The 25,995-nt window shown below is 35.6% G+C and overlaps 1 pseudogene; it reads right to left on the reverse strand.

The window, feature by feature from the left end:
- Window positions 1-11,994: 11,994 nt before the first annotated feature.
- Window positions 11,995-15,114, reverse strand: LOC136306515 (adenylosuccinate synthetase isozyme 2-like; annotated as a pseudogene).
- Between the last annotated feature and the right edge of the window lie 10,881 nt (window positions 15,115-25,995).

Below are 25,995 nucleotides of genomic sequence, written 5' to 3' on the forward strand. Positions count from 1 at the left end.
ACTGCTCTCAAATAAAATCTCCAGCCCGAATATCTTCTTTGCTCTTCACACTCACATATCCAGCAGCCAAACTGACATTTGCCCTTGGATATACAATAAGCACTTAAATATAATACATCCAATATTTAACTTCTGATATCTCTTATTTCTCAATCCACTTCTTCCTGTAGTGAATAAATTATATAATTAAATAACAACTCTTGATTTCTGGTTTCTCAGGCCCCAAACCTTAAGTCACTATTGATTCCTCTTTTTTGTCTTCAAATTTACATTCAAACACTTTTGTCTTCTCAAAATGTATCCAGAATTATGATCACTTTTCATTACCTTTTCTTTGAGGTTTCTTTTACCTTTTAAAGATGACTTCATTAATATTTATTATCTATCTATCATCTATCTATCTATCTATCTATCTATCCATTCATCTATCTCACTAGCTATGTAATCAGTGCTGACTTCCAGTATATGTAACTTTTACGGTCTTAAAGTGTCTCAGGTTCAGAAAGATCTATATTTGTTTTAATGTTCCATCATCACCATCTTGACATTCTTCAAAATTTTATCTCTGAATTTGCATTTTGTAAATAAAACCAATGGGAGAAGGGAACACACATATTAACAGAGGAAATCAGTGCTACATGTATGTTTGCTGTTCCATTCACACAGTGCTTTTGTGATGTCTCATGAACACAGATTTCTGGTTCAGTCATAATAAGCTTAGTAAGTCTTCATGTAAGTATAGGTAAGCATAATATGTCTATAACTGAATAAGGTGGAATGCTGACAGCCTAGAAAGGTCACATTTCATTTAAACCAAACTTTGTTTCCAACACAGATATAAGGCAATAACATTCTAAGAAACATAAACAACCAAGGGCCCTGGCGGGTTGGCTCAGCGGTAGAGCGTCGGCCTAGCGTGCGGAGGACCCGGGTTCGATTCCCGGCCAGGGCACACAGGAGAAGCGCCCATTTGCTTCTCCACCCCTCCGCCGCGCTTTACTCTCTGTCTCTCTCGTCCCCTCCCGCAGCCAAGGCTCCATTGGAGCAAAGATGGCCCGGGCGCTGGGGATGGCTCTGTGGCCTCTGCCCCAGGCGCTAGAGTGGCTCTGGTCGCAACATGGCGACGCCCAGGATGGGCAGAGCATCGCCCCCTGGTGGGCAGAGCTTCGCCCCTGGTGGGCGTGCCGGGTGGATCCCGGTCGGGCGCATGTGGGAGTCTGTCTGACTGTCTCTCCCTGTTTCCAGCTTCAGAAAAATGAAAAGAAAAAAAAAAAAAAAAAAGAAACATAAACAACCAAGAAATCCTAACATATATTTTCTTAGTCATGTTACTTTTTATTAATCAATCACTTATAAAAATGATGCCACTGAGTGGAAAACATGGTAAAGAATTAAAAAGATGAACCAGCCTATAGTATCTTTTCATTTTAATAATTCATTATTAATCAGTGAGCTGAAGGTAAAATGTATTGGTTGACTACCTGTATCAAGAAGTAAAATAAATTAGTTGAGTTAGTTCATGCTCATTTTCACTCTTCTGGTAGGAACAAAATATGCATGTAAGTCCCAATTGAAAATTATGAACTGTGTAATTTCAGTGATTTCATATATATGTTAAGTACTCTTATTTGCATTTAAAACTAGCTTGTGCAATAAAAAATATAAACAGTAACAGTATTTTCTTCCTGCTTTTTGAACAAGTGGACTCACATTTCCATTTTGCACTAGACCCAATAAATTATGTAATTGGCCATGATAAATGTTTATCATATATATGTATATGTGTATGTTCATATGTATACACACATAATATATGAGTAATGCATTGAATTATTAATAAACAAACATGTTTATATGACATTAATAATATATGTTATATATTTAATAGAAAATATATATCAACACACACATAACATATACATATGTATAATTGTTTTACCCCATTCTAGTCCTGATTCTTCATTGTATGAATATATCACAGTATGTTTATTTAACTAAAAGGTTGATGGACACAAGAGTCAAAAACTCTAGATTTTTTTTTTTTAATTTTTTATTTATTCATTTTAGAGAGGAGAGGGAGAGACAGAGAGAGAGAAGGGGGGGAGGAGCTGGAAGCATCAACTCCATATGTGCCTTGAGCAGGCAAGCCCAGGGTTTTGAACCGGCGACCTCAGCATTTCCAGGTCGACGCTTTATCCACTGCGCCACCACAGGTCAGGCCAAAAACTCTAGATTTTTACTACCATGCATAAGTCCTCTAAAGCATTTTTATACAATTACTTATTGTTAAGCATATATATTTTTCTTTAACAAAAATATGGTAGTTGACTTAATCATAGGGTATATATGTATATGTTTATAATAAACTGTCAAACAGGTATTTAAAGTGATTGTATGATTTTACACTATCATGAACAATGGATGGGATGTCTAATTATATAGTTACAAACATTTGGTAGGATCAATCTTTTATAAGCTGGATATTTTAATGGGTAATAAACGTCATGTCATTGTGGCTTAATTTGCTTTTACTTGATATCTATTGAGCTGATTGGTATTTATTGATCTTATTTTATGTAATATCTCTTTATGACTTATAACATTTTTTATTGACTTGGTTTCTTATTAATATAGAATTATAAAAGTTCTTCACATATTCTGCATTAAAGTTGCTGGCCAGATATATGTATTGTGAATATTTTCTTCCAGTTAGCCTCATTAATTGAGGTAAAAGTCTTTAAGCATTACAACATGAATGATTCTAAGTTTCTTCTCTCAATAAGCGTATCATTACTAGTGTTAATGAAAAAGTATGCTGCACATTTTTTAAGAATGTTAATTGATACTTTTTTCTTATTTTAAATGGGAGAGTGGACATTTTCTAAGGCTAAGCTTCTCTAGTTATAAGTGCTGACACAATTCTTGATTATGTTTAATATTGACAGCTTGTTATCTTCTAATTTCAATTTTCATATTTTTAAAATTTTTTTTTTGTGGCAGAGACAGAGAGAGTGAGTGAGAGAGAGAGAGATAGGGACAGACAGACAGGAAAGAAAAGAAATGAGAAACATTAATTCCTCATTGCGGCTCCTTAGTTGTTCATTGATTGGTTTCTCTTATGTGCCTTGACCAGGGGGCTATAGCAGACTGAGTGACCCCTTACTTGAGCCAGCGACCTTGGGTCCAAGCTGGTGAGATTTACTCAAACCAGATGAGCCCACACTCAAGCTGGCAACTTCAGGGTCTCGAACCTGGGTCCTCCACAATTTTTTCATATACTTTCTATTTTGCAGTTCACACAAAATTTAAATCATTTTCTTACATCATAATAAATTTTGTATCCTTACATATAAACTTTTAGAAGTGTTTGTTAATTTATTTGCATAGTCATGAGCTTAAGTAAATTAGCATCCTCATGAGATTTGCCTAAAACTAATGTGTTCTAGTCTGGTCTCTATATTTATATGGTATTACATTACAACAAATATAATTTTACATTAAAAGGTATTAATGTATCTCAGTGACAGCATATTAGGTAAGAGTGACAGTTACTGAAGTCTATCCACTAATGAAACAATACTTCACAGTTGGGAATTGTATGATGTTAGCTGACAGTATTACTTAAGAGATGAGTTTTTTTCCCCAGAAACACTAATTCACACTCCACTATCAGTTGAAGATGTAAGAATGAACAAGAGGGATGAATTAGGCTAACAAATATAATGGAATAAAATTAAAGTCCTAGTTTCAAAGTTTTAATTTTTTTAAATGAGATAGGCTTATATAAGACAGTTAATCCTTAGTAAATTGCTTGGCATGAATAGAACTATTCCTACAATGAAAAATGTTCCTATTAGTTTACAATATTTTATAAAAATAGTATCATATTGTTGAAAAATGACTATTAGAAACAAAGAGTTTTTGAGTCAATATGTTCCTTACAAAAATAAAATTACAGCAATCACTCATAGTAACACTGATAACTTAAAGTTGCAAAGGATCTTTGTTTTTATATTTACATTTGATTAAAAAATAAAATCCATTCCCCAGATGCCACTTGTTTCTTTAAACCAGAATGATGTATTAATCCATGTGTTAAATTTTGCAAACATTTTCTCCTTGAGAAATTAGTCTTCTGTCAGCTTCTCTCTCTATGGCACACTGTTGGAATTCCACCTAAGAGAAATTCATAGCATTCCACCTAAGAGGCTTAGCTTTCATCTTTAACCCCATAGTCTTTCTCTGTGAGAAAAGCTGCAGCTTGATTCTTTTTAAAATCATTATTTCCAAAAAATCGCTTTCCTTATTTTTCTAATACTGACTAAGCATTCTATTTCTACTGTATTTTCAAAAATTATTTTATGTTTTGCTACACTGATTCTCTTCAAAGGCCTTTTACCCAAATCCCGAATGACTATGATAAGTCTTTTGCTGGTCATTTTGATTCAAGTTTCAAAATGTACAGAGAAGTGGAAGTAAATTTCTAATGGGAGGTCATGACAATGACTCTATCTACATTTTCTTCAATCAATGTGTTTTAACAAATATTGTTTGCCTGGTCTTCATTAAAAAAGATTGTTTTTCAAGAAATACTTTCCCAAGAATATATTGGACTATTTGATATGTATCATTGATTTAATCTCTAACCACTCCAATGATTATTCCCAATTTACAGATAACATACTAAAACTTAGAGAAGTTCACATCACTCCCAAAATTACAGTCAAGAAGTATCAGCTCTAGATTCTTCCATGTCAGTTAACTTTGAGCCTGTATTACTTTTTTCCTCTTTTATTTATTTATTTACTTACTTACTTATTTACTTATTTATTTTTGACAGAGACAGAGATGAAGCCAGAGAGAATGGTAGATGGGAAATGATATCTATCTGAATGATAGACAGACAGGAGGGGAAAGAGATGAGAAGCATCAATTTTTTGTGTGGCCCCTTAGTTGTTCATTGATTGCTTCTCATATGTGCCTTGACTTCTTGATCAAGCCAGTGACCTTGAGCTTTAATCCAGTGGCCTTTGGGCTCAAGCCAGCAACTTTGGGGTCATGTCTATGATCCCATGCTCAAACCTGCAACCCTGTGCTCAAGCTGGTGAGCCTGTGCTCAAGCTGGATGAGCCTGAGCTCAAGCTGGTGACCTCTTGGTTTCAAACCTGGATCCTCTGTGTCCTAGGACAATGCTCTGTCCACTGCGCCACCACTTGGTCAGGCTGAGTCTGTATTCTTAAACCAGGGGTCTCAAACTTGCGGCCCGCCGAACAATTTTGTGCGGCCTGCAGACTAATCCATGAAGTTCAAAATATTTTGGATAAAATTAAGTAAGCCTAAGGGCCTACTTGTATTTTTCATTTCTCTAGCATCCTAGCTAGATATTAGCTTAGTTAACAGCAGTTGTGATGTGAACTACAGTTTCTGGTTGTTTTGTGACACTGAGTAAACTGTATGTACGATTGTGCTTGTTGTACTGATTTTTTTTTGTTTTCAACTGCAGTGAGAAAAGTGTTGCGTAACAGTTGCCTTTTGTAGACCTAGTGCGGCCCGCCAAATGGCTGTGATCTTGCTCTGTGGCCCACATGCTGAGTTGAGTTTGAGACCCCTGTCTTAAACAATGATTTTTCAGAAAAGTAAATATGAATAGTGGAAATACATCACTTTTCTATAAAATTCCTCATTTAATCAGTAATAAAGGCCATTATCTTAGCAAAATATTATTTCATTGCAAAGCTCTTATTTTTTACCATCAATATTACTTAACTGTTTAAAATCCCCTTGTGATTTTTTTTTTGCAGTTAAGCAAGGTCTTGCTTTGTTCTATTTTAAGAATGTATCTGTTCTTATAATAAAAGAGCAGGTTAAGAAAATAGTTTTTTAACCATAAGCTGAATAAGTTTATGGCTCATATTATTAGAAGGAGGAGGTAGTAGAGAGATTAGTTATCAACTCAGATCCTTTGCTCAGTTCAGCTGTAGAATGTGCCTATAAACAAGACATATAAAAGACAAAATGCATGTCTTAGTCTAGCCATATTTGGCTAAATTATTTTATTCAAGCAATTCAGTTTGCTAAGCTTCTATTAAAGCATTTGTAAAATTGGGCTAAAATTTCTAGTCACTCAGGCATATGAGAGGACTAAACAAAATTATATAAGAAAAGCTCCCTATAATTGCTATTATGTATTTCCTATTCTGTACTTTCTGACTCTGACACAGCAAAGGAGTCTGATGACTTCAGCTAATATGCCACACAATTGCCAGCCCTTAGCAGCAAGTCATGAGCCAGCCTTCCTTCTCCCAACTTCTGTACTTCCTGCAGAACTCCTCTCACTCTAGTCTCATTGGGTTCGGCTGTGAACTTCTGCTGACCTTGGCATTTTAACTTTTTTGTTTTGTGACTATTTTTTTATTTATTGGCTTTCTATAATTGATTTTCTTGTACTCTGTATAACCCATGTGATCCCTGGAGGGAACCTGTTGATTTTTCTATTTTGAACTTGGCTCTGTGGATCCCAAATTTCTCTCTAAGCCCATGGCCAGCTCCCTAGATAGGGCATCTCCGACCCTGCATCCATTGCTTGGGAGGAAAACATTCAGATACTTTTCCATTTATGCCACCTGATTGGTGTATTTTAACACTTATAATTTTTTAATAGTTCATTTTTCTTTATTTCTAGTGTTTTCACTATATAGCTGTGTATAGTGTTTTTAATGGTAATTCAAGATATTACAATATTTTTGTGTAACATTACTGCCTACTGGTATTGGGATTTTATTATTTCAAGAGAAATATAGAAATTTACTTCCATTTATATATTTTACCCTCCCTACTTCTACACTATAATAAACCTTGGTATTTTTTCTACACACATTGAACACATCAGATGGTGTTATAATTTTTCTTTCAATCACCACATATTTTAAGACTCTTGAAAAGGATAGTTTATTATATTTACCCTCTTTTCACTTATTCCAAATTTCTTTCTTTTCTAAAATTCCAAATATTTTTATGATCATTTTCTTACTTTTTATAGAAATTTCTTTAGCCATTCTTTAATGATAGATATGTTAGTGCAAATTCTCTTTGTTGTTTTTCATCTTAGAATATCTTTATCCTGAAGGATAATTTCATCAGATGTTAAGTTTGGTGTTATTTTTGTTCAGTACTTGAAAAATGTTGTGCCACTTTTTTTCTCACCTGTATGGTTTCAGATGAGAAATCCTCTGTTAGTTGAATCAGTGTTCTTAAATAAGTAATGCATCATTTCTTCTGCTGTCTTCAAGATATTGTTGTTGTTGTTGTTGTTTTACTTCAGTTTTCAGAAGTTAGATTATGATGTGTCTTATCTTGGATTTTTTTAGGTTTGCTGAACAAACCTACACACAGAGAAATAAACACACATATGTATATACATGCACAGAACTCCTTAAAAAGAAAGAACACAGCTCTAGAATATTGAGTTTAAAGATATTGTGGATTTAATTTCCATCTTTGTAAGTCATAGAACTAAAAAAAGCCTAGCAAATTAATGGCCTGTAAATTTAAAACTAATCCAAGTGATAATAATTGCATCTTTACTACTCTTGGATTAAAAAGGACTCTAAATTTATGATTAAACTCCAATATTGATTTAAAAAGTAAGGTACTAAGATATTGAGAAAATTAAACTGTAAATGAGTTTTTTATTTGGGATTTATGTTCAATTAGAAAATTTTTAAAAATAATCAAGAGAATTTATTTTATGACATCGTCCTTTGGAATGAGTCAAAATTTATTTTTTGATATGGCTTTCAAAAGAAAATTGAAAAACAATGTCTTTATATATAGTTAGTTAAATTTAAATTTTATAGGCCACAAATTCCAGTATACAAAATGAGAAATTTCTATAAGTGTCTAATAGAATTTTATTTAGTTTTTGTACAGCATGAACTCTGTTAGTAGAGAACCATCTACTGACTCAAAGAAAATGCATGGCTTTTAATTTTTTCTGAGTAAATATTTATTCAGTTCAGTAATTTTTACCTCATTTTTCTTTTGATTTTTGCCAGAAGGTTGTCTAAATTCAAGATCAAGTAATAAACTGTACACTCAGAGAAGTAAAGGAAAAGAGTTTGAAGACAGGATTACTTACAGAGGTATGAGAAAGTTAAGGGATATCAAAAACAAACAGCAAATCACTCAAGGATGCAAAAGGAGAGGAAGTTGTTAATATCCTATACCTAAGAAGCCAACAGGTGAAGAAATATCTGAAACCCAGGGAAATGAATAGTCCTATGTCATGGAGAAGAATGCAGCCAGTGCCAAAATTTGTCTTTGCAGAAACAAATGAAGTGGGGTGAGGTAAGAATGGGGTAAGTGAGATATATAAAAGAATACCTTGATTATTTTTTTCTTCTACTCTTCTCTCCTGTCATGCTTCTTATTGTCCAAACCCAGCCATGATTCGGATAGCAACAGAGCCAGCCTGAATGAGGCAGTTCATATCACCAAACCTCTAGGTCCAAAGAAAAGCAGAAAAGAATAGATCTGTGGGAGTAAGATTTCTCATCCTTACATCAACAAGTGCCTTTTTAGTTTGTACTGTGGTGTATAATTTCCACTGATTTTTAGTCATGAACTCTTATTTTCATTGCTCAAATTTTTGGTTCTGTACCTTCAACTACCGTGAACATTCAGTCTTTCTCCTCTCTCCTCACCCCAACTATATAACCCTTAATTATCTCTGTCTTTTTTGGGTAAAGATGAAGAAATAATAAAATTCCTGTAATCCTCTGAACGCAAACATATTTGGAGAACAGTAAGGGTATCTTCTGCCCATTCATGACCTGACATTTAGTGTTGGAACTTTGCTACTTACAGCCTCCAATATAAGGAAATAAATCATCAGATCTTCTGCAATTAGACTCCTCTTGAACTATTGGTCTTTTGTTATCTACTCCTGACTTTAGTAGGCAGCTTAGGGAGTAAAGACCAGTGGAACAGGATCAGTTCATCCTTTGTGGTGTTCAAAATTATCTTATTTTCTTCCACAATTTTCTTCTCATTCCATACTATCTCTTATTTGGAAGAAGATATTTCTATATCATTAATTTTTTCACTTGATTTTTTATGGTATAAACTATATGTTTTGAAGAAAAAACAAAAATAGAAAACTATGATAAAACATCAAAACTTCTTTTAAATATGATAGCTATTTAAATTCAAAAGTACTTTGGTTTAAGACTTTTGTATGATGCCCTGATTGGTTGGTCAGTGGATAAAGTGTCAGCCTGGCATATGGATATCCCGGGTTCTACCCCCGGTCAGGGCACACATGAGGAGCAGCCATTTGTTTCTCTCCCCTCCCTCTCCCCCTTCTCTTCCTCTTCTCCTCTCACAGCCAGGGGCTCATTGGTTTGAGTGTTGGCCTCAGGTGCTGAGTAAAGCACAGTTGATTGAAGCATAAGCCTCAGATGGCAGTTGCCTAGTGGATCCTAGTTTGGGGCTCATGCAGGAGACTGTCTCTCTATCCCCCCTCCTTTCACTTAAAAAAAAAGATTATAGTATGAGATGAATTCTTAAGGCAATCTCTTAAGAAACTTGGCTGATTAGTTTGCTTTCACTTTAAATTCCCAGTACCCAACAGCTGATGATCCAAGTAACAGAGGCCATTAAGTTAAGGTAGGATGTCAAGGTAGAAAAAAAAATCATGTAAAGAAACTTAAATAATTTATTATTTAAAGATATTGTTGTTTTAGATATACAGGAACAAATAAGTTTGCTTTGCAAAGTTTTACACTTAGAAACACAGAATGGTACAGTGCTAAAAGTGCTTAAAGTTACGTGCCTGTTTTACTAAAACATGATTCTATAATAATAGAAGCTATTTGAGTATTCCATCATTTTACCTGTAAACTAGTCTTGTACATTTAAAAATGAACTAATAATAGCATCTGCATATATCTTCTGTATAAACATTACAAAATACATACCTGTACCACATAAATCTTATCAAGTAGATTCATCAGAGACTTGGAACACTAGAAAATAATATTTTTATAGTTTTAAAGTGCTTGTCCAGAGAAACAAGTCAGAAATTAAAGACCTTGACTAACCATAATCATAGAAACATAAGTTAAAACTGCATTTGTGGAAAGGATTTTAGAGAATTTATATGCTCTGTTAAAATTACCTTTCTCAACAAGGTAAAGAAAAGTTCAAAGTATGTTTACCATCTGGTGCCCATGGGAGCACCATCAACATATTGTATTGTGGTAAACAGAGCCAGAAAGGGCACAGTTGCCTATAGTTACACTATTTATTTTCTCTTCCTTGTTATCTTAGATACAGATCTTTTCCCTATAATTATTAATAGTTTATGGGCAATAATAAGTCTAAAAACATTTAACAATTTTTTGACTACCTGACTTTCAAATGTAAGTCCCAACAGTGTGATGGCAATGATTTGACTACTTCATATATAAACTATTACAAATACACTGCTTACAAAAATTATGGGATTAGGAAAAGTGCAGATACAAGAATACTTTCAGCCTTTTGTACATTGCATTTTCACCAATGAAATAAAAGTTGCTTTTATATCTCATTTGCATAAACAAACAACTTTCTTTGACTTGTTTGCTTTTCTGATGTTCTTGTTTAATAAAAAATAATCAAATGCTCCCTTTTTATTGCTTCATATTCATTTTGAAATATCCCTTAACTTTTGTGAGCAGTATATAATAGCATAACTGTTAAGTTTTAAAACTATGTGAATTATTATTATTTCCCCAATCTAATGCAAAATGCTATAAAAACACAGTTTTAGCAACTCCTGACTACCAACTATAAGGCCATGGCACTCTAATATTATTCTAGAAAAGCTGCAGAATTCAAAATAAAATTTTCAAAAGTAAATTTTTCATGCATTTTCACTGAATAGTAACCTTATAATTTTTTTGTTTGTTTATCAGAAATATTTGGTTCTTTCAAATCAGCTATTGATGGTATAATAAAAAAAAAATTAAGTGGCACCTAATTTAAACTTTTAAAATAATTCACTGAAGGATATCTAAACATAGTATGTTAAGCTTAATTGTTAATATAACACTTTTTTCCAAGAAAAGAGAAATAAAAGTATGAGTAACAATTTGGATTTATTTTGGACATTTAGCAATGATTTTCTAGGCATACTGGCAGACACCATATTGAAAAAATATATCCACTGAATTTAGAAATAATTGTAAGATAAAATAGGAAAATTATACATTTCAGAATTAATATCTGAAATTAAATAATTCACCAAATATCACAATAGAGCTTTCAATGACTATATTTTGACATTAATATCATTGTTTTAGAAAACATTTCTCTTTGAACATGCAATTAAATGTCCAATGCATTAAATTACTTATAGAAAGAAATAATGGTTATGTTCTGTACAAATTAAATGACTCATAAATATATCACTCCACTCCTGCTAAAGCTCAGCTTTTCAATAGTCTCAGAGGAAGATTAACAGTTCAGAGATTAAACAGAATTTATAACATTATAAAAGTTTACAGAACTTCTCTCTTACCATTTTTCTAACAGCAAAGATGACAATGAAAAAATTGAGTGATCAGAATGTAAATATATTTCTGCAAAAGTAAATTAGTTTTGCTCTTACCATTTAATCAAGGTAAAACCTATGAACACATAATTAAAACAATGAAGACTATATTGAAAGTAATTCTACTTTAGATTTCAAAGATGGATTGAGCAGCAGGAGCAACAGATGATTTCAGCAATTGTGTGCCAACCGAGGAAGCTGACACTGAAATACTCCAAAACTCATCTCCACACCAGTCATCCATCTTAGAACACTAGAAACAACTATAGGGCTTACAACTCATATCAATGTCTTTGTTCTTGAAATTTGTAGGTCATAAATGACATATTTAAGAAAATCCTTTTCCCTCTTCTCAAGGAGTGTTTCTTTCATCACTGGATAACCTTATAGGAGCTGAATCATAGACTCTTTGATGTCCCTACACCCATCCATTGAACTGGAATTTGAAGCTCATTTTCAATAAATTGAACATAATTTTGTGTATTAACTGGTAGTTCTCTAGGCATCCTTAAATTTGAGATGTTTGTGTTTTATCCTAGAAAAGTCTTATATTAAGGGTTTTATATTAAACTTTAATTTTATTAAGACCTCTTGGTTTGCTGGGGAATGAGGTATAAATTCACCATTTGACCTGGGAACAACTTCGGCTTTGATTTCCCTACACATGTACAAAATATCCAGTTTGATAAGTGCCAACACAATAAATCTGTTAATCATATGAGCATATTGAGCCAAAATAGGGTCCAGCCTGACCAGGCGGTGGCGCAGTGGATATAGCATAGGACTGGGATGTGGAAAGACCCAGGTTCAAGACCCCAGGGTTGCCAGCTTGAGCACGGGCTCATCTGGCTTGAGCAAAAAGCTCACTAGCATGGACCCAAGGTCACTGGCTCAAGCGGGGGGTTATTCAGTCTGCTGAAGGCCTGTGGTCATGGCACATATGAGAAAGCAATCAATGAACAACTACGGTGTCGCAACGAAAAACTGATGATTGATGCTTCTCATCTCTCTTTGTTCCTGTCTGGCTGTCCCTATCTATCCCTCTATCTGACTCTCTCTCTGTCCCTGTAAAAAAACAAACAAACAAAAAAAACACACAAAAAAACCAGGGTCCAATCAGCCACATTTTCTTTTCCTTCTAGTAGTTACACCAAACTCTCTACCCCTTGTTTATAATAACTCTCCAATTTTGTTGTCTTGCTCTGTATGAAAGGCACCAGTATCAACTCTAGTTGTGTAAGCTTTCACAATTCCATAAACTTCTTCAGCATTTGGAAGGGCATACCCAATACAGTACAAACACCTCCAACTGTACAGTTTGAAGGTTACAAAAGGATAAGCTCCAAAATCAATATCTAGGCATGCTACATTTGCACCTTCTACTAAGATTTTCTTTGGCAGTCCATGTAGGGCAGGGGTCGGGAATCTATGGCTCGTGAGCCAGATGTGGCTCTTTTGATGGTTGCATCTGGGTCGCAGACAAATCTTTAATAAAAAAATAACGTTAAAAATATAAAACATTCTCTGGGACTACATCAGACTAAGAAGTTTTTGCTCAGCAAGGGAAACTGATAACAAAATAAACAGAAAGCCAACTAAATGGGAAATGATATTTTCAAACAACAGCTCAGATAAGGGCCTAATATCCAAAATATACAAAGAACTCATAAAACTCAACAACAAACAAACAAACAATCCAATAAAAAAATGGGAAGAGGATATGAATAGACACTTCTCCCAGGAAGAAATACAAATGGCCAACAGATATATGAAAAGATGCTCATCTTCTTTAGCTATTAGAGAAATGCAAATCAAAACGGCAATGAGATACCACCTCACACCTGTTCGATTAGCTGTTATTAGCAAGTCAGGTAATAGCAAATGTTGGAGAGGCTGTGGAGAAAAAGGAACCCTCATCCACTGTTGGTGGGAATGTAAAGTAGTACAACCATTATGGAAGAAAGTATGGTGGTTCCTCAAAAAACTGAAAATAGAACTACCTTATGACCCAGCAATCCCTCTACTGGGTATATATCCCCAAAACTCAGAAACATTGATACGTAAAGACACATGCAGCCCCATGTTTATTGCAGCATTGTTCACAGTGGCCAGGACATGGAAACAACCAAAAAGCCCATCAATAGATGACTGGATAAAGAAGATGTGGCACATATACACTATGGAATACTACTCAGCCATAAGAAATGATGACATCGGAACATTTACAGCAAAATGGTGGGATCTTGATAACATGATACGAAGCGAAATAAGTAAATCAGAAAAAAACAGGAACTGTATTATTCCATACGTAGGTGGGACATAATAGTGAAACTAAGAGACATTGATAAGAGTGTGGTGGTTACGGTGGGGAGGGGGGAATGGGAGAGGGATAGGGGGTGGGAGGGGCACAAAGAAAACAAGATAGAAGGTGACAGAGGACAATCTGACTTTGGGTGGTGGGTATGCAACATAATTGAACGACAAGATAACCTGGACTTGTTATCTTTGAATATATGTATCCTGATTTATTGATGTCACCCCATTAAAAAAATAAAATTATAAAAAAAAAAAATATATAAAACATTCTCATGTATCACAATCCATTCATTTCCTATTGTTCATGTTCATGGTTGCAGGTGGCTGGAGCCAATCACAGCTGTCCTCTGGGAGAACACCAAATTTTTATTGGATAATGCGTAATGTACATGGATTGTTGTATGGCTCTCATGTAATTACATTTTAAAATATGTGGTGTACATGGCTCTCTCAGCCAAAAAGTTTCCCGACTCCTGATGTAGGGTCTCATAGAAGAAATAAGCTCCATATCTCAACATTGGTTTAATCCTTCCCATATAACCATTGAATTTTGTAATTCACCTTCAATATCTATTTTCAAAGTGAGGTGTATAGATGTGTACATGTTAGCCAGAACTTTGAACCTCTCAGAAAAGCTATGGAAATCAGAAAAAAGATCGCAAATCCTTGGTCCACTCAAAGCAGCTTTGGAAGAATAAACTGAGCCGATGTCCATTTCTTGTAGCACCCCAATTTTTTCCTGCTTGTTCTTGTCTCTGTTGTTCCTGAATACCATCAGCTGCTTGATGAAAATCAAATACAATATGAGCTCTGTCAGATACAGGCCTTTTTCTCCAGCCTTTCAGAACTTTTTTTTTTTAAAAAAAAAGGACATTTTTTTTCTCCTTCCTCAAATTATCCAGGTAGATGAATTATGACACCATTTCATGAATGCAGTAAAATTTGGATTAATTATTCTACTGGATAAGAAGATGAAAATCATATTCCCCGGACTCTGGTACTGCAAGGCTGGTATTATTTCCTCCCTGGCAGTGCCACACGATGTCGGCATCCTGTGCAGAAAATCTACCACCTCCCACTTGAGTTGTTGTCCCACTGCACGGGAGCACCAGACTCACCCAGTTTGCTCTGGGTAGTGGCAGGGGGAGGACGCAGTCACTGTTGGGCAAGGAGGATGCCCAGCAGTTGGTCTTCAATGCCATGGCTCCAGTGACTGGACAGAACCCGGGACTCTGGCAGGGAGACGTGCATTAACTAACCTGCTTTCTCCCTAATTTTGATTGTATCATAAGCCACTTTCTAATCAACCCTCCAAAATAGCCGATCTTTAATTTTCTCTATCCTTGAGCCCCAAATCTAGTTAGTTGTTATTATCTGTGGATTCTGCCTCATTTCTGCTGTTTCATTGTTTTCAAACTTTTTATTTTTTACCATTCTGTGATTTCTGTTTAGCTTGCTTTTTCCATTCATTCTGGTGTCCATATTTCCAATATTCTTTTGACTGTTATTTACAGTCCCACTGACTTTCCTCAAAATTTATACCTGTACACTCATTCTACTAGTCTGGAAACAACACAATTTATGACTATTTGTAGTGGTTACCCTTAAAATGTAAAATTATTTGGATTTAGGGAACTCTAAAATAACAGAGGGCCTTACAATGCTTTATTTTCATTTGCCTCTCTTCTTCTTTTAAATGTTATTGATGTCTTGCTTTTTTTTATTACACTCCATATTTGTCAACAAAGTATTATTATTGTTTTATCCTGTTAACATTTATTTAGATTTGCTCATATTTTCAATTTTCTTGTTTGTCATTTCTTTTAAATATTTGTCGTGCCTTACCGATTGTCTCCTGAGAAACACTCATTTGGATTGCTTCAAGGAAGGTCTGTACTAACTATTTATCTTGTTTTGTTGTTTTATCATTTGTAATAGACGTTTCATGAGGTATATACATAGAGACAACCTCTAGTTGCCCCCCCAAGTTCTAGCAGACTTCCTAGTACTTACATACTTGTGTGATCCCCTCCCCTTGAATGTGGGCTGTATCTAAAGTCTTTCTACTAACAAATATAACGCAGTAAGAATGATGGGGTATCACTTGCAATATTAGATTTAACGTAAGATTATGACTTCTATCTTTTTGACCATTTCTTCTTCTCATTGTTCATTCTAGGGAAGTGAACAGCCACGTTTTGAACTGCTAAAGGCATGGGGTCACTTAAGACACTGAAAGAGGCTAGCAGACAATAGTAATCAAGGAACTTTAACCTATAGTCCAATGCTCTGTAAGTAACCAAATCTCACCAACACCAGGTGAATAAGCAAGTAATAACATCTGCTACAACTTCACTGATAATTTACATGGAATTTTATCTTCTGCAATCTCATACAACTTTATATGGTTATTATAAAACTTCTCATTTTCAATTATGCACTAGATTTGTATATGCATGCCTAAATTCTATGGATTTTAGGGTCCAGATTTATTTATTAATTTATACAAAAGTGTTTATAAAAATATAAATAAAATGTACACAAAATGTTTACAGACTACTTAGCATATTCTTGACACTGTTAGAACAAAACTTAAAACAAAAAATTTAAACAAGAATATTAAGAACATTAACAGCCTGACTAGGTGGTGGCGCAGTTGGTAGAACATTGGACTGTGATGCAGAAAACCCAGGTTCAAAACCCAGGGGTTGCTGGCTTGAGCGCGGGTTTATCTGGTTTGAGCGGGGGCTCACCAGTTTGAGTGCAAGGTCGCTGGCTTGAAGAAGGGGTCACTTGTTCTGCTGTAGCCCCCAGGTCAAGGCACATATGAGAAAGCAATCAATGAACAACTAAGGAGACTAAGGAGCCGCAACAAATGATGCTTCTCATCTCTCTCTCTTCCTGCTTGTCTGTCCCTATCTATCGCTTTCTCCATCTCTCTTTCTGTCTCTGTCATACAAACACCAAAAAAAATATTAAGAAAGAAAACAGGAAGAATACATAAACAAGTATAAAAATGATAATCTCATGTAATATTATATATAATGTGGGAAGTGGACACCAGGTTTTATGCCAATTGGTTGGTGGTGGCCACATTCTATATAGATAAATAGAATTATATAAATGATACAAGATGGGGGAGTACCAAATCTATTAAATGCACTTTTATTAAGTATTTACTCTTTATCACACATTGTATTAATTGTGTGATATTTAGAATACTGTTGTCATTGAAGAATTCACTATTCAATGGAGGAGGTTGAAAGTACAGAAATGATTATATTTTAGTGTGACTTATAATTATAGAACTATTGGACTCAAAGAAAGGAACCAACATGAAGAGTTGGGATTAGAGAAGGTTGACAAAACTAATGTATTTAGCCATGTGAAGAAAGAAAATAGAAGAAATGAGAGAAATTATATCATAAGCAGAAGAAATGAATGTGACAGCAAGAAGACAAAGGAGACTTAGTTCTTATAGCTTTTGTTACATAATATGGCCATATAGAAAGACAGTGTGTTAGCTACAATGGGCAATGAAAATAAAGTGGCAAGATTGGGAGTCATTAAGGACAATATTTTACAGTCATGCTAAGTAGTTTGCATTGTATTTGTAAGGTTATTGAGGTCACTGAAATATTGATATAAAGTTATTAATGCCATCTAAATTCTTTGTTATTTTCAGTGTGGTCCACAGACCAGCAGAAAAAAACATCCCTTAAGAGAGCATTAGAAATGCAGAATTCAGGGCCCTACCCCAGAACTATTAAATCAGAATCTAAAATTTGCAAAACACTAATATAAAACACAGTGGACTGTGATTCCTACATTTGGTAGACACTATTTGTACCTACCTAACTATAATTTCTGCATCATCGCCCCGGCTAACAAGACCCTAACATTCGAAATGAGTCAAAATTTGTGTGAATCTATCTTGATGTTCTCATTCCTTTTGCTAGTAAATAGTTTAAGGTGAGTGCATATCCTAGCAGAGCTAATGAGATGTGAAAGATGTACTGGGTGTATATATGATAAAAATTATCTCTAATCTTAAAGAAGAAGCACCCTTTTTTTTTTTTTGTATTTTTCTGAAGTGAGAAACAGGGAGGCAGACAGACAGACTCCTGCATGCTCTACACCAGGATCCACCCAGTATGCCTACTCGGGGGTGATGCTCTGCCCATCTGGGGCATTGCTCGGTTGCAACCAGAGACATTCTAGCACCTGAGGCAGAGGCCATGAAGCATCCTCAGCTCCTGGGCCAACTTTGCTCCAATGGAGCTTTGGCTGCAAGAAGGAAAGAGAGAGATAGAGAGAAAGGAGAGGGGGAAGGGTGGAGAAGCAGATGGGCACTTCTCCTGTGTGCCCTCACTGAGAAACTAACCCAGGAGTTCCACATGCCGGGTTGAGGCTCTACCACTGAACCAACCAGCTAGGGCCTAAGAAGCACCTTTTAAAATAAAAATGATTGGGTAGTATCTGCTTTAGATTTTGCTCAGCATGCAGCTCATCCTGGAGCTTTCAACTTCGCTCAGCTTCTTGCACAGAACTCTTGATTTCTTCTCGCAGGATTGCAAAAAACACCCAGCCCACAGTCCCCAACAGGAGAGCCACTGGGAACAGCCACTCCTCTATTTCCTCTATTCCACCCATCAAGGGTGTCAGCAGCTCCATACCATTCTGCTCCAAACCCTCTCCACTACACCAGATGTAATGCTGGTGGCCAAGGCCGGGCAGGTCCACATTGGATTCTGACAGGTGGTAGAAAAACTGCAGAGGCAGAAAGGGTTGGGCCATTCTATTTGGTAAAGTCTCACAAAGGCAGACAAGCACACAGGCAGGGAAACTGCCTCTCGGGCACACAAACAGCAAAATGGCCTCCCACAGTGGTGGGCAGGCAATCTGCCATCTGCAATCCCCCATCTCTCTCTAACGCAAGAACCCATAGTTTTATATAGGCTGTGCACACATGCCTCTGCCAGGTGCTCACGCACCAATCAAGCAAAGTACTGGCAGCTGGTGCACCAGCAACCAAGCCTAACACAGCTGCCCCACACCATGAAATGAGTGAACTAAGAGACATTCTGAACTTAAGCATTAGATGAGCATAAATGTCACAGAACCTATATCCTTGATGATGTTCCTTACCCACTGAATTAATAATCCTGGAACCAATTTCAACTCCTCCTGTGAGATAACTGATACCATCACTCGTTAAGCCATCCTGAGTTGTGTCTTTTACAGTTATCAGTCCAATCATCCTAGCTGATACAATTGCCAACCGGTATAAGGTCAGGTTGCTATCTCAATAACTTCTATCAGAATCTCATATCTTTTCTTCTATTCCCTTAGAAAATTTCAAAATAGCCAGAGGTAACTCAAACATGTTTCCAGAATCACCACCTATGACTTTTAGTTGCAACTTTATCTCTTGATCCCAGGGCATTTAATGTGTCTGCCAGTGATTTTATACAACTATCTCAAAATGGATCTCTGACTTCTTTGAGGCCCATATCTGGCTTCAGAATATTAGGACTATCTTTATTCTTTTTATTTCTCTCTGCAGGTTTTCTTACCATTTAAAAAAAATATCTCAGCTATCCACTTCGTTAAGTCTGGTAAAGAAAAGACTTCTTTCTTTAGGTGCTTGACCAGGAAAGGAAGATGCCCTTCTTCAGAGATCCTGAGAGTCACACTGACATAGTTATGTATAGTTTTATTACATAGCATTCATCCTCACAAAGTGCACAGGTGCTTTGAACTTGGGGCTTACAGCTGAATTTAGTACTCAAATTTGGCTTCAGTGTGCATCTTAAGAAAATAGCTAATAGTTGTGACACCCTTGTCCCTGCTGTTGGATATAGTGCACCTTGATAAACTCATTATTCTCTCAAAGATTTTCTCTTAGGGTCACAGTTGATTATTTCCTAAAATCAGGTTATTATATGGTCTTCTTATCCTTCAGACATGATTGTACAGATCTAGGGATCATGTTCAAGTTTTTTTTTTCTCATGAAGGTTAAAAGTCCCTGAAGCTTAAAGTGTATTGCTTGACTACTTTTTGTGCTTTCAGGTATTACTTGCTCAATGTTTATTCAATACCACTAATGGAGGTCCTGTCTTTGTGAACATGCAAGGCATTATCAAGGCAACCAACAGATTTAACAAGATAGAAAAATATCAAATCTGTGTTTGAGACACATTATTGTGGTATCATTATAAAAGTTAGAATAAGTATAGAGACGACTAGAGGCGGAGGAATTGGTTAGATTACTGCCATCATCCAGGTGAGAAGTAATGACAACCTGAATTAAAGTTAAGACAGTGGGAGACTTATCAGAGAGCTAACCTGAAAGAACGTTTTATTATCAAATTGTATATGGGTCATGAAAAAAAAAAGAGGGAGAAAAATCCAGAACAGTCCCAATTTCAATCTGATTCATTTAAATCTGTTATTTCTCTATTGTCACCAAAGACTTATGTTTTAATAAGAGATGACATGAGTTTAAAGTACCATAGAGATTAGGTTGATCTCATTAACCCAATGGACACTGTGTAAGACCAAAATAAATTATAGCTACACTAAGAGGATCAACGTGGGGCCCGAAATAAAATAATGCAATGCAATTAAATAAGTCTAATACATTTCACCTCACCTTTCTACACTGGTTCTTCAAGGGAATATTTACTTGTGAGGAAATGCTAAAATATATTATGCTATAAGCATTTGCTGCCAGCACATACTTATGTCCTCTTAACCTGTAATGTAATGGGAGAAGAGAAACCAGGTTGCAGAAGCAATGAAAATACACAGAATTTATATGCAAAGCTCATGCAAATTTTGCAAGCCAGGTAGATTTTCCATGGATCTGAAGGTTTTCCAAAAGTACTACAGAATGGGATACTTTGGGCTTTCACAAATGAGTAGGTATAACTTTGTACAGGCTAAAAAAAAAAAGAAAAAGAAAAAAAATTCTCATGTTTCTCCTACAGCTGTACACTAAAGAAAGCAATTATGTCAGAAAATACAAAAGGCATAGACATTTCAAACCCTCCAGCTGTTCATAAAATTGCTTGGTATTTGTAGGCTTACCTCCAGGTGCTTGTCTCAGTGATGTAGCTAGAATTCAGTCTTATTTCTTAAAGAAATATATCTACTTTTCTAAACATTGTTGGTGACTGCTGTTTATAATTCCTCTAGCATAATATAACCTTTAAAAAACAAATCCTTGTGCTTTTGCACATCAGAATTTGAAAAGTATTTTTGCCCAGTAAATGGAAATTAATATCTGGTTGGATGTTGATAATTAGTCTTTTACCCTCAGCTTTTGATGATGGTAGACTCTATAATGCGTTAAAAATGACTTTTAGTTTCAAAGAAAATCATCCCACAGGCCGTTCTCTCATCTACCACAGGTTTGCCAGTGAGCTTGTTATTTTGCCTCCTTGGGTCATGACACTTTGATTTAATCATTCTGAAAATTTCTTTGTTATAAGGTGAAGCTCAGAGAGCTTTTGCAATTTGCCCCTGATTTGACCCTTTGGGACTGAGAGGTAGTTTTGCCATTCTTGTGTTCAGAAATGAATCAGACTCTTTGAAAGCAACAATGCATTCTCTAATGTGCTCACTGTATTTGTGAGACTCATTAAAACCTTGGCACAGAATGCCTTTCAACTGTGATATTTCCAAACACATGTAGGAGTACTGCTTTATATTTAATAAGTTCTGCAATTTCTATTTACATAATGTTATTTATGCACATTTTCCATTTTCAGAAATGTGCTTCTTCTTTTTTTTTTTTCTTAATGTTTATCAATATTTTAGGGGACCGTCAAGAATCCACTTGGACTTAGTCTGGAAATAAGAAAGAAGCTTCCCTAAAAGGAGACCTGAAGCTGTATTCTTCTTTGAGTAAATCCCTATGGAATGAGAGGTTGTGATTGGCAGCAGTTGACCAGGAGATGTGCGTCCTTTCAGTCTTTGTTTTCTGAACACACAGATTCCTGAGCTGAATGAAAAAAAAAAAAAGCAGAATATTTCATAACTTTCCAAAATACCAATGGGAAGGGAATTGGCATTGAAAATAAGTTGACACCTAGAGAATGCAAAGAAAACATACTGTGTGTCCACCATTTGTGAAGTGCACCTTTTGAATTCTGTGTTCTTAGGTTTGTGCCTCCGGACATTTACTGCTAGCTGCCCTATTGCCCTTTAGTACCACAAGTGAGATAGAAAAGAAACTAACTTTCTCTTTCTTATTAGTACATTAGGTATGCGCAGTGTTATGCTGCTGGATTTTAGAGAATTCAGTCTTCAGCAGCAATCTATCAGCCTCCAGTGACTATACTGAATGAAAAAAACTACGGTATAGCTATCAATATCCCCTCTTTTCTTTATTCCTCCAGGTGTTCTGTGAAGGGCTGGCCAAAAACCATGACCCTGTGGGAAGATTCTGCCTGGGAACTATCAGAAGAACTACGGTCATTTTTATCACTATTCAAATGACCATTAAGACACCAAGGTGGAGCCAATAACTCTATCTTCATTATGTAAGGCATTTACTTACCTTTGGTGGTGGTTGATGACTCCTGTGCACATGGATAAGTGTTGTGCTCTTGGCTCAAAGAGTACTCAAATCTCTAAGGTAAAGTATAAATTAAGATGTGTCATGAAGTATTGAAGTATTGAATATTTTTCTGAAATCTAAATGAGATCATAAATAACTGATGAAATGCAATGGCTTAGAACTTAAAGATAAATGACTCTACAGAGATCTGAATTTGCAATTAGATTCAGATAAGCTTGTCAAAATTTGGTTGTTCAGTGTATTCAAAACTGTGGTCAGTCTGGCTCTGGGTTATTTTTTTTTTCCACTTCAGTAACTCCTCATGTTGTGTGTGTATATATGTGTGCATGCCTGAGTTTCATAGCTCAATCATTGGCAGAAAGAATAATAGTTTGTTTTTGATGAATTTGACGGCCCATGATCTAAAAAGCACCCTCTTTATTATGCTGATGGTGCATGGGGCAATTGTGAATTTCCTCCACATATTCAATTCAAATTTGAAAATTTTGAGCTTGAGCACAAGCTCACCAGCCTGAGTGCAGGGTCACCGGCTTGAGTGTGGATGACCTTATGGTTGCTGGCTTGAGCAAGGGTTCACTTGCTCTGCTGGAGCCGCTCCCCTGTCAAGGCACATACAAGAAAGCAATCAGTGAACAACTAAGATGCTGCAATGAAAAATTGACATTTTTCATCTCTCTCCCCTCTAGCCTGTCGGTCCCTGTCTGTCCCCCTTTTCCTCTGTCACTAAAAAAAGGGGGGAAAAAGGCATAATATAACCGTGAACATAAACACTAATTAAAGAAACAGTTTAAGTACAAAATTACTAATTACAATATTTCATAGTAGCCTTGCTTATTGGCCAAGACCTCCATTTTAGAATGACCCAGACTGCATGTGGTAAGTAGAACAGTAACTCTCCCACCAAAAAGGTGTCCATGCTTTGTTCCCTGGATGTTGGGAATGTGTCATTTTACATGACAAATATGACTTTAAGATGTGATCATGGATACAGGCCTTTGAGGTTATCCTGAGATGAGGAGATTATTTTGTATTACAGTTGGCCAATTTTATCACATGAATATTTAAAAGTGGAGGACCTAACCTAGCTGGGTGAGAATAATGAAGAGGAGAGAAGGAACGTAGATTCCAAGCATAAAAAGAACTGAACCATTATGATGGCTTTGAAGATGGAAAACAGGGACCATCAGCTCAAGATTCCAGGTGGAATCTGAAAGCTGGGAATGGCTCTCAGCTGGCAGCCAGCAAGATTTTGATACCTCAGTCCTATGACTGAAATTGAATTGTACAAAGAGCTCAAATGATCAAGAAAAAGAATTCCAAAGCCTAGAGCCTCCAGAAAGAAATTGAGTTTTGCTGCACCTTGATTTGAACCCAATAAGTTCTGTGTTGGACTTCTAGTTTACAGAACTATAAAAGCATAAATTTGTATTGTTTAAGTCACTGCTTGTTGAAATTTATCACAACAGCTAAAGGAAGCATATGCTACAATACCAAAATATACGTTTTACAAGAATGTTTACAAATAAAAAAATATATATGTGCATATATATATTTAAAAATAGTCAGATGAGATAATATTCTTTATTTCTATCTTTCTATCTATCATCTATCTATTTATCTATCTATCTATTATTTATCTAATAATATATTAAAATGCTTACCTTTTGCCTGACCAGGCAGTGGCGCAGTGGATAGAGTCAGAATGGGATGCGGTGGACCCTGGTTTGAGACCCTGAGGTTGCCAGCTTGAGCGCGAATTTATCTGGTTTGAGCAAGGCTCATCAGCTTGGACCCCAAGGTCGCTGGCTTGAGCAAGGGGTTACTCTGTCTGCTGAAGGCCCACGGTCAAGGCACATATGAGAAAGCAATCAATGAACAACTAAGGTGTCGCAATGAAAAACTGATGATTGATACTTCTCATCTCTCTCCGTTCCTGTGTGCCTGTCCCTGTCTATCCCTCTATCTGACTCTCTCTCTCTCTCTGTCTCTTTAAAAAAAAAAAAAAGGTTATCTTTTTTGGTGGGTAGAAAAATGGGAATAAGGAATAGGAAAAAAGAAAATCAAAATTAAAAGAGGAGTCATGCCCAGATTAATGTGAGTCATGAACTGAGTTATACGGTTAATACAGTCCTTTGTATGTGAAGTCCAGAAGAACAGATATATAGACAGAAATAAAATAAAATAAGTTTCTAATTTTAAAAATGTAAATTTTTATGCAGTAAATTTTGGTGTGTTATATACAGCACATTGATGAAAGGTAGTGACAACTAGAACAGAGAAATGTGTCTCAGCCCGTTTTCTACTTTGCCAAAATATCCCATTGTACTCAATATCTTGGGGGCTTGCAAGACCCAAATGTATCAAAAATGTTCTAGACTAGATAAAGAAGTTCCTAGAACATATCCCAGATAAAACTTTTTTCTTTTAAAATGTGTCTCTCTGTGGTTCTTTCTTACCACCAGAAGACCTCTAACTTGACACAGTCCAGATTGAGTGCTCAATTTCTACACCATGGTTCCAAGCAGCTCAGCTTCCAGGCAGGAAGCAATGTGGCATGGGAGGAGACAGGAAAGTGAATTTGAACATAGGCTTTAGAGTCATATGCTTCAGATCCTGTGTCTGGTACTGATTAGCTGTGTGTCCTTGGAAAATTACTTAAGTTCAGTATGTTTGTAAAAATAATGCAGTAAAAACAATGTATTTATCTTAAATAGTTCTTATGAGACTTGAATACTTTTGTATAGAAACAGTGTCTCACATGCTAAGCCCTTAATATATGTTAATTATAATTAATAATTTTAATTATAAATCTGCATATTATTTAGCAAATCAAAAGCTTTGTAGATAATAAGACCAACTCTCTTTAGGAGACAATGTAATGTAGATCAATTATAGTGTTAGTCAAGTTGTGTTCCACAATTTGTTGGTTTGCAAATTTATTGTTGTCAATATGTGATTAGTTCAGAAACTGAAAGTGTTTAGAAACTTGTTTAACAATATAATATTTTTTGTCTATTGAATGAAAAAATACTTGCATTAGTATTTCATTTTATTTTGCTTTTCTGTTGATTCAGTTATAGTTTGTTTTTTTAAAGCTATATCTACAATAAAATAAGGTTAAAAAGAGAAACAATAAAAACACTAGTCTCTCATGACATATAGTTTAGAAAGCACTGATTTATATTTATTTTGTTTTAAGTGATTTATCAGATTCTTCAGTTTACAAATTTATCAGAGTATACAGAATCTACAGTTTTCTGTTATATTATTACACATGTTCATAGATGGCCACAAAAATAAATTCTGGGACTTTTATAAATTATAATGAACAAATGATACTTCATCATATGAAAACATGACCAATTGGTAATTTTTTATTTAATATTATGAATATTAAAACATTCATTTTAGCCCTGGCCGGTTGGCTCAGCGGTAGAGCGTCGGCCTAGCGTGCGGAGGACCCGGGTTCGATACCCGGCCAGGGCACACAGGAGA

Source organism: Saccopteryx bilineata, chromosome 5 (genome assembly GCF_036850765.1).
Source record: "Saccopteryx bilineata isolate mSacBil1 chromosome 5, mSacBil1_pri_phased_curated, whole genome shotgun sequence".
NCBI classification, from domain to species: domain Eukaryota; kingdom Metazoa; phylum Chordata; class Mammalia; order Chiroptera; family Emballonuridae; genus Saccopteryx; species Saccopteryx bilineata.